The 14,780-nt window shown below is 51.4% G+C and overlaps 1 protein-coding gene across 3 annotated transcripts in view; it reads right to left on the bottom strand.

Moving 5' to 3' along the window:
* The window catches only part of TMEM51 (transmembrane protein 51), a 53,173-nt gene extending 39,053 nt beyond the window's left edge, over positions 1–14,120 (bottom strand). The window contains exon 1 of one of the 3 annotated variants that reach the window (XM_021093407.1): positions 13,937–14,120. The gene's annotated coding sequence lies outside the window, so the exon portion shown is untranslated. Of the gene's footprint in view, positions 1–12,761; positions 12,983–13,430; positions 13,678–13,936 lie in introns of those variants that run through there. The other 2 variants (XM_021093406.1, NM_001244197.2) reach the window with 2 other exon arrangements.

The raw sequence follows: 14,780 nt of genomic DNA, 5'->3' as shown, positions 1-14,780 counted from the left end.
AACTCCCATGGGCTAAGTCTCCGAGGTCTCTTAAGTTGGTGGGATGTGGGGCTGTTTGCACAGAGTAGCAGGCACACTCACTTTCCCCACTGTAATGAGGATCAGGAGTCAGGAGTTAACACGTGCAAAATGCTTAAAAGAGTGCCTGGCACAATCGCTAGAAACATATAAACTCATGTTAGAAATACCTTGTGAGGTTAGACCCTCTAACTAGCCAGCCCCTCACCCCCCACAACTCTGTAACTCCATCAAGGATACTGACCCCAGGAAGGATATTTCCCCAAATATCTGTGACTTTCATCCCCAACCGGATATGGCTCTGCCTCCCAGGAATTTCCCTAAACTCTTTTTGAATATTTTTCAGCCTGAAACTCTCTTGTAGGCAGCAAGTTCGTCTGCTCCTCTCCGTGAGAAGTTCCCAGTAACCGGGCCACTTCATCCCAGTTCCCAGTAACTGGGCAAGAGCATACATGTGTCCTAAAGCTGCTAACATACTTCCCCACATGCGATGAGTCAGGAGAGACACCCAGGGCTGAAAAGTTCCAGGAATTTCATCCCTAGTGGCTCAGCCAGCCACACTCCTCTGGTTCAGCCTACAGCTCCATCAGCTTCCAACCACAAAACCAAGCGCCATAAATCAGAATATGTACCCACTCCCCCCAACTAATTACACATTCATCTACTGTTTATCTGTAAAAAGTGGCTTTTCTTATACCACTGGCCAGTCTTCTTCCTTTCTGGGGGTCGTGGGGGGGTGCAGAGGCTACTGACCTTCTGCAGGAAAATGCAGAGATGGAAGATTTGGCAGAAAATTTCAGGTGGTTCATGGGTCCTTAACTCACTTCAGAGGACCCTGATATGAGTTATTACAAGTTTAAAGTCACCCAACAATTTCATAAGGATCCAGACAACTAGAATCCTTTATTGTTTTGATTTCTAGGAGGACATAAAAAAGTGGTGTTTGTAAGCGTCACTATAAGCACAGAAAACTTCTGGAAGCACGTAAAGAAATTATGAACCTTGGCACTCTCTGGGAAAAGGACTAGGGGTCTGGGATGAGGAGGAGATTTACCTTTTTTTTCACTATCATTTTCTTTTGGCTGCACCCATGATATATCAAAGTTCCTGGGCCAGGGATAGAATCTGAGCCGCAGCTGTGTCCTATGTCACAGCTGCAGCAACACTGGATCCTTAACCCACAGTGGGAACTCTCTGGATACCATTTCATACTGTTTGTTCTTTTTCTTTTGGCATGTCTCAAAATATTTTTTAATTAATTTCTAATTAAACAAGAAGTTAATAAAAAGTTTTTTAACTTAAGAATGATTCATCACCCATTGTTACTTCCATTCCCATGATGCGGAGAAGGAGGAGGTCACCAATGGAAAAGTCATTTACTTCCTGGCAGAGGTGAACCCACATCAGTTGGGGAAAAAGCAAAATATCCCTCAAGGAGATATGTTTCCACTGGGTGTTCAACATTGGTCATTCACGTCCTTCACGGGAGGAGAAGGTGTTAGGTCCCCCCAGACAGCCGTGGTCCTGGGAGTAAGGGCTGGGAAAAATCTTTTGGAAGTTTAGGGGGTGTACATCCAGCAAAGTGACTCTGAGCTAGAGTCGGGGTTATAAAGATGTGTAAGTGCTAGAATAATGCTGGGGGAGGAAAGATGGGAAAAATAATGGAATCTAAATAATCTCCGACCACAACCCCACTCCACCCCCAGGTTCAAAGAGAGGACTTCTGCATTTATTAGGGTGGATTCTGTGAAATGGCCTTTTCTGTGTTTTCTGTGGGTCACCTGTAAAGGGGGGGGGTAGCCCATCATTTCCTAGGCCATGGTGAGGTTGCAGGTGTCTAAAGCTCCTGGCTCTGTGCAGGGCACACAGCAGGTGCTCAATACGAGTCCATGTTCTTCACCCCTTTTTGCCCTGAATCATTAGCATGAAACTCTCTAAGTGGGGTGACTTCATGTAAAGATAAATATACGCTCAGCATACACACCCAGCAACCCCACCCTGGGGTATCTGCCCAAGAGAAACGAGAAACGTAGCTTCATCCCCAAACCTGTATGCAAATGTTTACGACCGCTTTAGTCATAATTACCCTAAAACTGAAACAATGCAAACATCCCTCAGGATAAACAAATTGTGGTCCATCCATGCAGTGAACAAACCAACACAGAGAAATCTCACGTGCCTTATGCTGAGTCAAAGAAGCCAAACGCGAAAAGCTTCAAACGGTATGTTTCCTTTGTATGCCATCCTGGAAAGGGCTAAACTATAAAGACAGCAAATATTAGTTGCTAGGGGCCAGGAGTGGAAGAGGGGTTGACCACAAAGTGGCAATATGAGGAAATGAGGAAATTTGGGCCGGGGGTGGGGTGATGAAACTTTTCTATGTCTTGATCACAAATGGCTGTGTTTGCCTAAACTCACACAACTATATATGAAAAAGGGTAAATTTTACTGTTTGTAAAAATACACGTGGGAGTTCCCATCGTGGCTCAGCGGTTAACAAACCTGACTAGCATCCATGAAGATGCAGGTTTGATCCCTGGCCTCGCTCAGGGGGTTAAGGATCTGGTGTTGCTGTGGGCTATGGTACAGGTCGCAGACACGGCTCCGATCCCTCGTTGCTGTGGCTGTGGTGTAGGCCGGCAGCTACAGCTCCGATTTGACCCCTAGCCTGGGAACTTCCATATGCCACAGGTACAGCCCTAAAAAGAAAAAGAAAAAAAAAAAGCAAAACAAAAAAACAAACAAAAATACACAAACACCAACACACACTTCAGGTTATGTGTGTGTGTATGTAACACAGGAGTTCCTGTTGTGGCTCAGTGAGTTAAGAGCTCAACTAGTATCCATGAGGACGTGGGTTTGATCCCTGGCCTTGCTCAGTGGGTTAACCATCCAGCATTGCCACAAGCTGTGGTGCAGGTCGCACACGCAGCTCAGATCTGGTATTGCTGTGGCTGTGGCGTGGGCCGGCACCTGCAGTTCCGATTTGACCCCTAGCCTGAGAACTTCCATATGCCACAGGTGTGGCCCTAAAAAGGAAAACGAAACCACAAAAAATCCCATAATACCAGGAGGGTGGTGTCTTAGCTCAGGCTGCCATAATAAGATGCCACAGACCGGGGGGCTTAAACAACAGACATTTATGTCTCATAGTTAGGGAGGCAGGATGTCCAAGATCAAGGTGGTGGCAGATTTGGCATCTGGAGAGGCCCCACCTGCTGGCTTGTAGACGCCTACTCGCTGTGTCCTCGCGTGGCCTTTCCTTGGTGATCTGCCTCTCGCCCTCTTAAGGGCATTCATCCCATAAGGACAGTCTCATGCTCAAGACCTAGTCTGAATCTAACCATCTCCCCAAGGCCCTGCTGCTTCCTAATAACCATCACATGGGGGGTTAGGGCTTCAACATACGAATGGGGCGGGGGGGCACAAACATTCAGCCTGTAACAGGGGAAGGGAGCTCTGTGGCTTCTGCCTTGCTCTGATCTCGGCTTCCGAAGTCGAGGAAGGGAGGCCCAGATGCTCAAAGTTAAAATAGTAAAAGGATCATCTGGAACAGTAGCTAATATTTGCAAAGCCATCTACAGCTCCCAAAGAACCCTACCTAGTAGTAACCCGAGGGGATCCATAAAAAAAAGGGGGGGGATTTTAAAAAGTAAAAAAAAAGGCTCTCTTGTTATAAAAACACCACTTATTCATTAAGCAAAAATTAATAAATCTAGATTAGTAGAAAAAAAATTAAAACCATCCATTAGCTCACCCTCCATAACTACGGATGCTATGGATGATGATCAGACTTCCTTGAATGCTTTGAAAACACACACACTTTTAATTTTTCTTACAAAAATGAGATCTGACTGCAATATGGTTTTATTTTTAAAATTTGATATATAATGAACAACTTTGCCCATCATCAATATTCAACTCCGCTATAATTTTTAGCAGTTGAGAAATATTCCAGTATATGGAGGACTCATAATTTATATAACCAATCCTCTACTGCCAGACGCACAGTCGGTTTCTAATTTTATTGCTATTATTAAAAAAAAAAAAAAAACTGTTGAAACTAACTCCTATTCCTCTGGAGACATTCCTGGTATTGAAATCACTGTCTCTGAAAGCTTTGACCTGCATTTTCAGAATGTCTTCCAATTTACACTCCCTCCCTGAGCCCATGAAAGCACTACCTCCCCATATTAAACTTGCTTTTTTTAGCTTAAAATTTTCAAAATTTTCAAAATATTTAAAATTTCCTAAATTTGCTGTGAAAGACAGCACTGTTCTCTTTTGCTTTCTATGGCCACACCTGTGACATGGATGTTCCTGGGCTAAGGGTCGAATTGGAGATTCAGCTGCCGGCCTATACCACAGTCACGGCAACGCGGGATCTGAGCCGAAACTGCAGTCTGCACTGCAGCTTGCAGCAATGTCAGATACTTAAGCCACTGGGCAAGGCCAGGGATCACACCTGAATCCTCATGGATACCAGTCAGGTTCTTAACCCGCTGAGCCACAGTGGGAACTCCCAAAGATGGCATTGTTTTAATTAGCATTTTCTTTAGTATGATGGTTGAATGCTGCTTCTCTCTTTCCTCTTTCTTTTCTTTTCTTTTTCTTTTTTTAAATGTGCTTATGGGCCACAGCATTTCTTCTTTTTCCCATTTCTTGACTAGGGCATTCAGCCTTTCCTTACTGACCGGAAAAGATCCTGTATGTGTCTAGAACACAGCCCCTTGTCTGAGTGTGTTGTAAATACTGCTCCAGTTTAATATTTGCTATATTTAAGTTTTTAAATTTTAGGAGCCTAATCACTTTCAAGAATTTCTTTTAGGAGTTCCCGTCGTTGCTCAGTGGTTAACGAATCCGACTAGGAACCATGAGGTTGCAGGTTCGATCCCTGGCCTTGCTCAGTGGGTTAAGGATCTGGCATGGCTGTGGCTGTGGCATAGGCAGGCAGCTGCAGCTCTGATTAGACCCCTTGCCTGGGAACCTCTATGCTGCAGGTGTGGCCCTAGAAAAAACAAACAAAAAAAGAATTTCCTTTATAATTTGACTTTTCACTATCATGCTTTAAAAGCCCCTTCCAAAAAAGGGGCTTGAGTAATTGCATAGTGGAAAAATCTTGTAGAAACCACTTTGACCAATGGATCAAGATAAAACCTCCAATAAGCCAGGCTGATATCACGTAAATTCTGACATAATGTAATGAGGACACTTCACCTCTGCAGTATTCTTTCCTCCAACCTCAAACCCCATCTAATCATGAGATAAACAGATAAACAGACATCAGATAAACCCAAAGTCAGGGACATTCTGCAAAACACTGACCAGTCCTCATCAAAGCTCTCAAGGTCACAGAATTCAAGGAAAGACTGAGAAACTGTCACAGATCAGGGGAGCTAAGGCGGACGTGAGAACTCAGTGCAAGGTGGTATCTTGGGCTGGACCCCGGGGCAGACACATGACAGTGGAAAAACTGGAGAGACCCCAAAACAGTGTGTCCCCTCATCAGGGGTGATGTGAATTTCTTAGTGTTGACACGTACACCAGGGTTCTGTACTAAGAGGCGTGCAAGTATATGGAAGCTCTCATTACTATTTTTGCAACTTTTCTATAAATCTAAAATGACACACACACCCCAATTTTTTTTTTTTTTTGTAATTTAGTTTTGACTAGGTCAGAGAACAATCCAGGCAGAAAAGCCATCAAAGTTTGGGGCGATGAGTAGAGGGTGGAGGAGGAAAATGAGGTGGGAAGTGGTTCCTGATGCCTTCTGACCAAAGCACTGGGAGTGCAGAGAGGAACTGGGGCAGCAGGAATGGGTCTGGAAAGGTAAACTGAGTCTCAACACCCAAGACTCCAGTCTTTAGAGCCTTGAAAGCACAGGGGCTTAGCCCAGACTTGAGCCTGCGGGCAGCGGGGTAGCAGCAAAGGTTTTAGTTCAGGGCCTGATATGGTTATTGGTTTATGTCACTTGTTTTGTTTCCTTACTGACCCTTCCCCCCACCTGATGAGGTATAAGCTCCTGGAGAACAGGGACCCACCAGGGCTCACTTATGGAACATCTTCCCTGCAAACTCTGAACACCTAGCCTGCAGCGGGAACTCAGGGAATACTGGTTGAATGAAAGATGTCCTGGACTTCCCTGGTGGTGCAGTGGGTTAAGGATCCGGGGTTGTCACTGGTGTGGCTCAGGCCCCTGCTGTGGTGTGGGTTCGACACCTCCACCTCCCCATCCAGGAACTTCCTCGGGCTGTGGGTGTGGCCAAAAACACACAAAACAAACACTCCAACAAACAAAAGATATCCTGTGATGGTATTACCAGTCTGTGTGAATTAAGCTGTTTTAAGCCACTGGGCCTTTGCACAGGCTGCGCCTCTGCCAGGTACTCTCTTTGCTGCTGACTTTCTGGTCCCCCTTCAGATGCAGCTCGGACTCTGCCCTTGCTGAAAATCCTCCCTTGCCTCTCGGCGTGTCCTCCTCACTGGTCAGCTGTACAGTAATGGTGACTCCGGGGAGGACTGGCCCATCCAGGAGGCGGAGGTGGCCTCTCTGGTCACCACTGGCTGTGTGACCAGCACACAGAAATATTAGTACCTTTGTTTAAAATGACAGCCGGTGGCAGCCAAAGACAACTTCCTGCCCACCCCCTCCTCCATGGCATAATTTGCATCTGTCACTGTTTGAACACAGCTCCTCAAAGGCAACTCCAATATATAATTGCCACCCACCACACTGCTGCTGCTGAAGCTGTAATATTTCGAGTCTGAAAGTGTGAGTGATTTGCTTTTTATCATATTTCTCCCCCACCGTTCCCCACCCAAGTTTTAAGAAAGCATGCCCACACCCGAACCAACGCAAAGCCCGGCCACGTGCACGTGGGTTACGTCTTCAATAAAAAGCAGAACCTTCTGGAGACATCCAGAATTATACATCACAGGAGACCAGGATCTTCAAAAAAGACTTGGCTCACTGGGGTGAATTCTCATCCTGGTTCTGCCAGGATTGGCTGGTTGACCTTGGGCCCATCGCCTGTAGGATGTTTCCATTAGTGAAGCTCTGGGGACATTTAAAAAAAGAGAAGAAATGCCAAAACGGGCTTAACCAACCCTGCGATGGGTTTTAAATGCAGGATGGAACAAATGACTGTTTTGTGCACTGTGGCAATTTAAGCCGGACCGTTGGCATGAAGTTACAGGCTTTATTATAAATGCGAATTCCCAGGGCACATACCAGTGTGGCCCAGAGGAGACTCAGGCAGCAGGGCCAGTAGCTCTGTCTGACATTGACTTTAGTGTTTCATTTGGAGACCCACAATGTTAGGCCTGAGAGCCCACCTGCCTGCACTGGCCCTGGTCACTCTATTTTCTGGCCTGTTTCTTCTAAGAATCGAGGCCGCTAGACCAGAAGCAGTGTCCAACTTGCTGTTTTGATTTATTTTTAAAGTTGCAGACTCTCTTTCCAGGGATCTTTTGCACCCTGTCATCTGGGACATATCTATGCAGAGTTTCTTTCCAGTTGGCCCTGCTTCCCACCACTCAGCCCTGTCCCCACAAACCCTGAAGTTGCTTCTGGGATCTGTCCAAGGAATCCTGAGTTTTTCCGGATCATGGTATAAAAACCAGGGGACCGGAGCAGTGCTGCCCAAGGTTCTCGCCCTGCTGCTGGAAACAGAATTGTCGGGTGACTCAGTGCAGAGCCACCTACAAATAACAGAGATGAAAGTTTTACTAAAGACTGCTTCTGGAGTTCCCATCGTGGCTCAGTGGTTAACGAATCCGACTAGGAACCATGAGGTTGCAGGTTCGATCCCTGGCCTCACTCAGTGGGTTAAGGATCCAGCATTGCCGTGAGCTGTGGTGTAGGTCACAGACAAGGCTCGGATCCTGCGTTGCTGTGGCTGTGCTGTAGGCCAGCGGCTATAGCTCCAATGTGACCCCTAGCCTGGGAACCTCCATATGCCGAGGGTACAGCCCTAAAAAGAAAACAAAAAACAAAAAACAAAGCTTCGATTCTGTTAGAGGAGGAGAGACGCCAGGAAATCCTGCCTGCAGGGTGAAGTAGCTGACCTCGTCCCCTGAACAGGTAACAAATTCTCTGCACATCTTTGCCAGTGAAACGCCTGCTTTCTAAGAGGCAGGGCTTGGAAACAAGCAAACCAAATACTGATTTTTCTTAGGGACATACACTTGCCACCCCTGTGCCTAGTCCTGGGGAGATTTAGGGCAAGGGGTGATGACGACGATAGGGCTGGAGGGGGGAGCATGTGGCTCGGTTAACACCAACACAGCAAGAGATCAGAATAAACCAAGCCTTCTCCCTCCGTCCTGTAATCTCCAGATCTCACCCACCCCACTCCCAGGGCTGATGTCCTCCACTGCCAAGAGGCTCACTGAGAGTCAGTGTTTGCTTTAGATTTTGTAAACACAGCCCTTTCCCCAACACCCACAGCAATGCAGAGACATGGCCCCCTGAAGCCCCAAGGGGGCGAATAATTTGCATAGGCTTACAGGATTTGGGCTGCTGGAGTGCTCTAAAGGAGCTGATCAGGCCTTCTAAGTACCTTCCAGGGAGACTGGCAGGTTAGAACTGGCGTGAAAAAAATACTGTCACACCGGGAAAATACACATGATGATGAGGAATTGAAACATAAGGGTATGAAATAGCAGAACAAGCAAACAACAAAGAGTCTGAATGAAATAGCCCCCGATCCGCAGGGGTTTCCAGCCACTCGTGATGTTTTCCTTCTGCGTTTTCTACAATTACTTCCTTTGTAATCTGGGGGAGAAGATGCCTTTAAGAGCCTGTCTATCCAGAGGTCCATGATAAAGTAAGGCTCAGGGAGTGGCACGGAAGTTTAATCACTAGCTAAGTCCTGGCCTGAACACCAGTTTGCACCCAGCACGGGTGGCTGGGTGGCTGGTGCACTCTGTCGAGATGTACTCCTTGTCTTCCAGGGGCCCCAGCGTTTCCTCCTCCCGGTCATGTGACATATGACAACTACCTGGCAGGGTGGAATGTAGGGAGAAAGGGGCTCCTGGAGGAGGAGTGTGCTCTGTTTTAGTTTGCTTCTTTTCTTTGCGAACCATCCTCAAAATCACTCAAAACAGAATGGGGAGACCAGGGTTCTAGTCCTGGCTCTGATCTCAGGCCTAGCCCATCCATTCCCTTCCCTGGGCCTCCATTGCCCCTATCTGTAGAAGAAGTGGGGGAACGAAAGAAAGAGAAAAAAAGAAAGAAAGAAAGAAGCAGAGGACTTTCTGATGGCGAAGGTCCCTTCTGGCTCCAGTATTCTAAGAGCAAAAGGGACCGGCATCTGGGTTCAAGGGCCGCAAGGTCTGAGAAATCTAGGGCAGGAGAGAATAGGGAAATTTTCAGCTGCTCAGGCTGAGAAAACAGCACGGACTAGAAGCCCAGGGCCAGCCCAGCGTCTAAAGGCAAGGGTTGGGGCTGAGGCGAGGGAGGGGCTCAGACTCAGCCGGAGGCACTTAGCAGGGACCCTCAGAGCCCCACCCCAGGCCAGCAGCATGGGGCTGTATGGGAGGGCAGGGCTGTTTGGCCTGGAGCAGAAAAACCAAACAAGAGACCTGTTTTCTTATGGAGCTGGAGCTCCCAGCATGGGTGGCTAGTGCACCCAAAGCTCAATCCAGGAGAAGGGAAGGGGGGAAAAAAAAACCCAAAAACCAAAAACCAAAACACATCACCAGGCTAAGCTGGGCCACCTGTCCAAACTGGGGAGGAGCAACTCTGAAGCGGCTGGCAGGACAGATGCTGAGAAAATCTCCCACCCTGGACTATACTGGGGCCTAAAACAAGTCTCTGATTTGAACATGGCCAGGCCTCCTGGGATAATGCAGAGGACCCAAGACCCAGTTCTGCTGCTGACTTGCTGTGTGGCCTTGGGCAAGTTCCTTCCCCTCTCTGAGTTTTGTTTGTCAAATGAGAGGACGTTCTAGAGTCCTCCAGTGGCATGTGAAAGGTCACGAGTGGTCCGCCTCCAAGGAAAGTAGAGGGATAGCCAGGAGAAGGATACTCTTAGAGATGTCCATGGCAAAAAGGACTCCTCCAGGGTTCAGAGCAGACACAACAAAAGTGAAAGCAAAAGCCAGCTGTCGGAAGCAGACCCTTCACCACAGTCAGAAGGCATCTGAGATTCTGGAACTTTCTTGGCACTTAGGAAGAAAATCTTTCTCAGTCCCTGAAATTCCATCTTAATTTGGAGCTGGGGGAAGAGAAGCCCAGAGCCAAAGGTTTTGGAACGCCAGTGTCCTCCAGGTCAAGTTCTGAGGGCTTTACTGCCAGCCCCGCAGAGGGAGTGAAGAACACTAAGCAGAACCACGACCCAGTAAACAGGAGCCCCCAAAGGGGCAGGCTGCCCAGTGCAAGTGCCAGGAGGAGACGGGCTGCTGGCTCGCCTCTGGCTTTGTCATTCCTCAAACAGGCACAGAAACTCCTGGGCCTCATGACTACTGGAGCCAGAGAGCTTGAAAGCCACAGCTGGAGGGGCTTGGGCCCTGTCAAGGTCCCAGCACCACGTACCACCTCTCTCTGATAGAAGACACACTGGAAGTTTGGGCCTCACACCGAATCCACAAATCTCACCCTTGACCAGAGGTCATAAGTTAAGACCACATGCTAACCTCTGCCTCCTGTGTGGGGCTCCAAGCCAGCCCCCTTTTTCATTCCTGCTGCCCCCACCAACCTGCAGGCCAGCCTTCTACAAACTCCCACCCAACTTCCAGGCCACCAGAAGGATCTTCCTAACACATCAGCAGGATCAAATAACTCTCCTGCTTAAAGAATTGGAAGAGAATTTGTGTCTTGCTTTGTCTTGCTTGTTCAGTGGTCTGAGCGCCTAGAACAGTGCCTGGCCCACATAAGACATACAGTCAACCTGGTTCCGAGATGTCTCTTCATCACAAGTCCCTGCTGATCCAGTCCAGTTCCTCCAGCCCCTCCACTCCCTTGACTTCCCCCACCCTCCCACAAAACCACCCTCTACTACCTGAGCACCTCCCCTGGCCCAGCACCCCTTCATACGGCCACACCTTTGCCTGTGCTATTCCCATCTGCCCAGACACCCTCCCTGAGCCATCCCCCCACGACACTCCACTTCGATGTTTAATATACCAGCACTCTTTTCTTAGCAGGACCTCCTGGTGCACCTTCCCGAGTTACTTCCTCTCTTCTGTTCTTCTCTAACCCTGTACCATTGCTTCCTACAGAGCCCTTGCTCCGTGCAAGGCATGAAGGAAGGTAGTTTCCTGGGACCTACTGAGAAGTTCTGCTCTAAGCACCGGTGGAGGGTGCCTCTTTAGCCAAGCATTCGGAACCCTAGGTTATCACGCCCCTTGTACAGATGAAGAGACTGAGGCTCAGAGAGGCAGAGTGACAGCCCCCTGTGGGTGACTACACCACCATCTCTCTAAGACACTTGCCATTTACTATCCATTAGGCTGGGAGCTCTCTGAGGCCCCTTGGCCCTATATCCCCGGGGCCGGCCTGGCGCTGTGTGATACTTGAGAGGCCCACTGTCGGCTCAGGACGTCGTGAGCATCAGATGCACCAGGAGCGCTCTTCCCTTTCTCTTTTCTGCCTTTTCTCCCGTTCTGGGCAGGACCTTTGGGCAGCTGGCGAGGGACAGATGTGGAGGGCAAGGGGCTCCCTCTCAATTCCATTTATGACGTCTCCAACGTGTGAAAGCCTTTCACAGGTCCCAGAGCCGACCTCTGACCTTTTGCTAGCGACATGACCCCCTCAAAATGAAAGCCAGAAGCCAGCCTTTGAAAGCAGTGCCTCTGCCGCCGCCGGCCTCGGCGGCCTCCGGCCCCGCCCACCCAGCTCCGGCCCCGCCTCGGTTCCCCGCCCCCGGACCCCCGAGCGGTAAGGGAACGACTGGTCCAGGGACCACGAAGGCCTCTCAGAGCGCTGCACAAGTGCCCGCGGCCGACACCCCCCTGGGAGGACTCGAGAGGGACAGGGAAAACCGTAGGGACGTCTGGGCTTCCTGCACCCAGTCCTCTGGCTGGGAAAGATTTCTTTCCGCAAGTGACCATCCCTCTTAATCAGACTTGGCGTTCCCGGGCCACAGGCCTCCCCTCAAGGCGCAGACGAGAGATGTGATTTGGAGCTGGGTAGTCCTCGCTGTGCGGTAGGCACGAAGGCCCCACCTCCCCCCGGGAGATCATCACTCCCATTTTACAGACGAAGAAACCTGAGTTACACCCCGCTTTGCTACGCCCGATTGCTCACTCTTTGCCTCTAGTACCTAAAACACACGTACACACACATGCACGCGCGCTCGCGAATCTAAACCTCTTACAAGTCTCCATTTCCAAAAAGGAGAGTTGGGGGCAAGGGCTTATGCAGGCAGCGCCAGGGTAGTTTCCTGGGACCTACTGAGAAGTTCTGCTCTAATCACCGGTGGAAGGTGCCTCTTTAGCCAAGCGTTCGGAACCTGCCAGGCAGATGGCACCTGTCCCCGCCAACAGGGGGCCCGGAGGCCGGCTGCCTGCCCCAAGCGGAGGCCAGCTGGCCCCACCGCGATGCCGGGGAGGCGGGTGGTCCCGTACTGGCCCGCCGCGGCTTCAGAGGGTGCGAGTTCGGAGTCCTTCCGGCGCAGACACTGGCCGGGAAGCTCTCAGAAGAACCGAGAGGCAGACCCAGACTGCCGTCGACCCCCTCGGGGGCCCCGTGGGGAACAATCCCTCCGCGGGGCGCGGCGGGGAGGAAGGCGCAGACTCACCGGGGCGGCGGCGTCCAGCTCGGTCTCGGTCTGGAGGCGGGGGGCTGGGGGCTCCACGACCCCGGCCCCCCCAGGCTGCTTCCTTCGGGCGCCGCGATCCCGGGGCTGGAGTCTCGGCCGAGGGAGCACGGTGGCGGAGAGCGCGCAGCCACCCCTCCCCGGACCAGGATGGGGACGCAGGAAGCACCGCCGCGGAGCGCCGGCGTGCGGGAGGGAGGGACCGCGAGAGGCGGAGGGCGGTGCCGGCCCCGAGCCACCTCCCGCCCCAGAGGCACCGCCCACCGGCCGACCCTCCCCCAACTGGCCCTCGGCACCACCCGCCAGGCCTACGGCGCGGGGCCCCAGCCGAGCAGAGCCGGCACCCCTCCGTCACGTCGGCTGCGGGAGTGCGGACCGGGGGCTCTGGACCTAAGTCCAACCTCATCTCGGCCGCACAAAGTTGGCTAAACTGGCAGGGCGGGGCGGGTGGGGAGGGCTTGACCCCTGCCGCCGGGGGCCGCGGAATTGGAAGTGTGGGGCTGGGGCGGGGAGTGGTGTCTCGGCCGGGAATCTGAGTATTTAAGGGTTAAGGAGAGTGGAGAGACCCCCTCTCCCTACCAGATCCCGCGGCACGGGTGCGGAGGTAAAGCTCCGCGGGGCCGCCGCGCCTTTACCTGATCTAGCACTCACCTGGCCACCAAGAGCCCTGGCCAACCCCTCCTCATCCTCCCGGGGAGGCCGCCGCCTCCCTTTCCACCTTCGGGCAGGATCTGGGCACTGGGGACCGCCTGCACCGCCAGGAGCTGGTGCCTTGTGAGTTGACTGAGGTGATTGATGGGCGGAGGTAGGAAAGGAGGAAGCAGTTTTTGAAAAGCGAGTCAGCTCAGGCCCTCCACCGGGCTTCTCACCCTCCGGGTGCCCTGGGCGCGCTCTGGGTCGTACACCCGGGCCTTGGTGGGGTGGAGCCCATTCCAGGTGCCCGCGCCTGCGCACGTGATGAGGGCAACCTGGCTCTGGAACCTCCCCAGAGGGGGGCCCGTTCCCAGTTTGGCGGAGAACTTGCCCCAGGAGGCACCAGCTCGCGTCCTGCCCACCAGGTGGCTGGCGGGTGGCCGCCTCTGCTTAGAAGGGCAGAGCGGCTGCCCAAGGCCTGCTTCTGGAGAGGGTGATCCACTGCTGGGGAGGGCGTCTCTTACCTGCGGCTCTGCTTCTGCCCCATGCCTGGAGGTTGCCCTGGAACTGCTGCTGGGACCCAGCCTGATTCTGAACACAGAGCGGGGTGGTAGCCCCCGTCCTCTCTCAACTTAAACTTGTTTTGAATTCCAGGAGAGGTCAGGCTGGGGTCCCCTTCTCCGATGAGTGTCCAGCCCTTTGAAGTTCAGGTCCTGGGAAAGGCTGATAGGCAGCTGGCGGGGTATCAGAGAATCTGAGGACAGAAGGCGCCTCCTACTGGGAAGCTGCCCTGTCCAGGATGGAAAATAGATACCCTAGTGGTAATTGCAGTAAATTCACTTCCAAACAGGGCCTCATGGGTCACATGGTCCCCACAGGCCTATACCTACAGAGTGGTCGCAGGTGGGTATTTTTTCCCATTGCTGCTTCTTAACATTCAGGGTAACAGTTCAAAAGACCCTAGTGTCTACAAAGAGGTCAATTTGGGGCTGTCACGTGATTTGGTGCTGGGCGGGGGGGGGGGGGGGGGGGGGGAGGAAGAGGCATTTGAAGAAAGGAAGCAATGAGTCTCCATAAGTATAGCAATAACTGGGATTCCTCACATCCTTGCCACAGACGGAGCACCAGCTTATCACATGCTTCCCTCGCACCATCTCATTTAATCCTTATAGTAATCCTGGAGGTGATTATTGGTTATGCCCACTTCAATAGACTAGAAGGCTGAAGCTTAAGGGGGGGGGGGTGAGGTCATTTGCTCAAAGTCACACAGCCGAGAAGTATCAGGAGCTTGGCCCAAGCTGGTCCATTCCAGAGCCTGTGTTCTTACTGCTCTTGAAAAATCCCTTCTAAGTCTGTCCATGGTCTTTG

The sequence above is a fragment of the Sus scrofa genome, chromosome 6 (genome assembly GCF_000003025.6).
Source record: "Sus scrofa isolate TJ Tabasco breed Duroc chromosome 6, Sscrofa11.1, whole genome shotgun sequence".
Taxonomy (NCBI): Eukaryota; Metazoa; Chordata; class Mammalia; order Artiodactyla; family Suidae; genus Sus; species Sus scrofa.
This window is presented reverse-complemented; position numbering and strand designations above follow the sequence as displayed.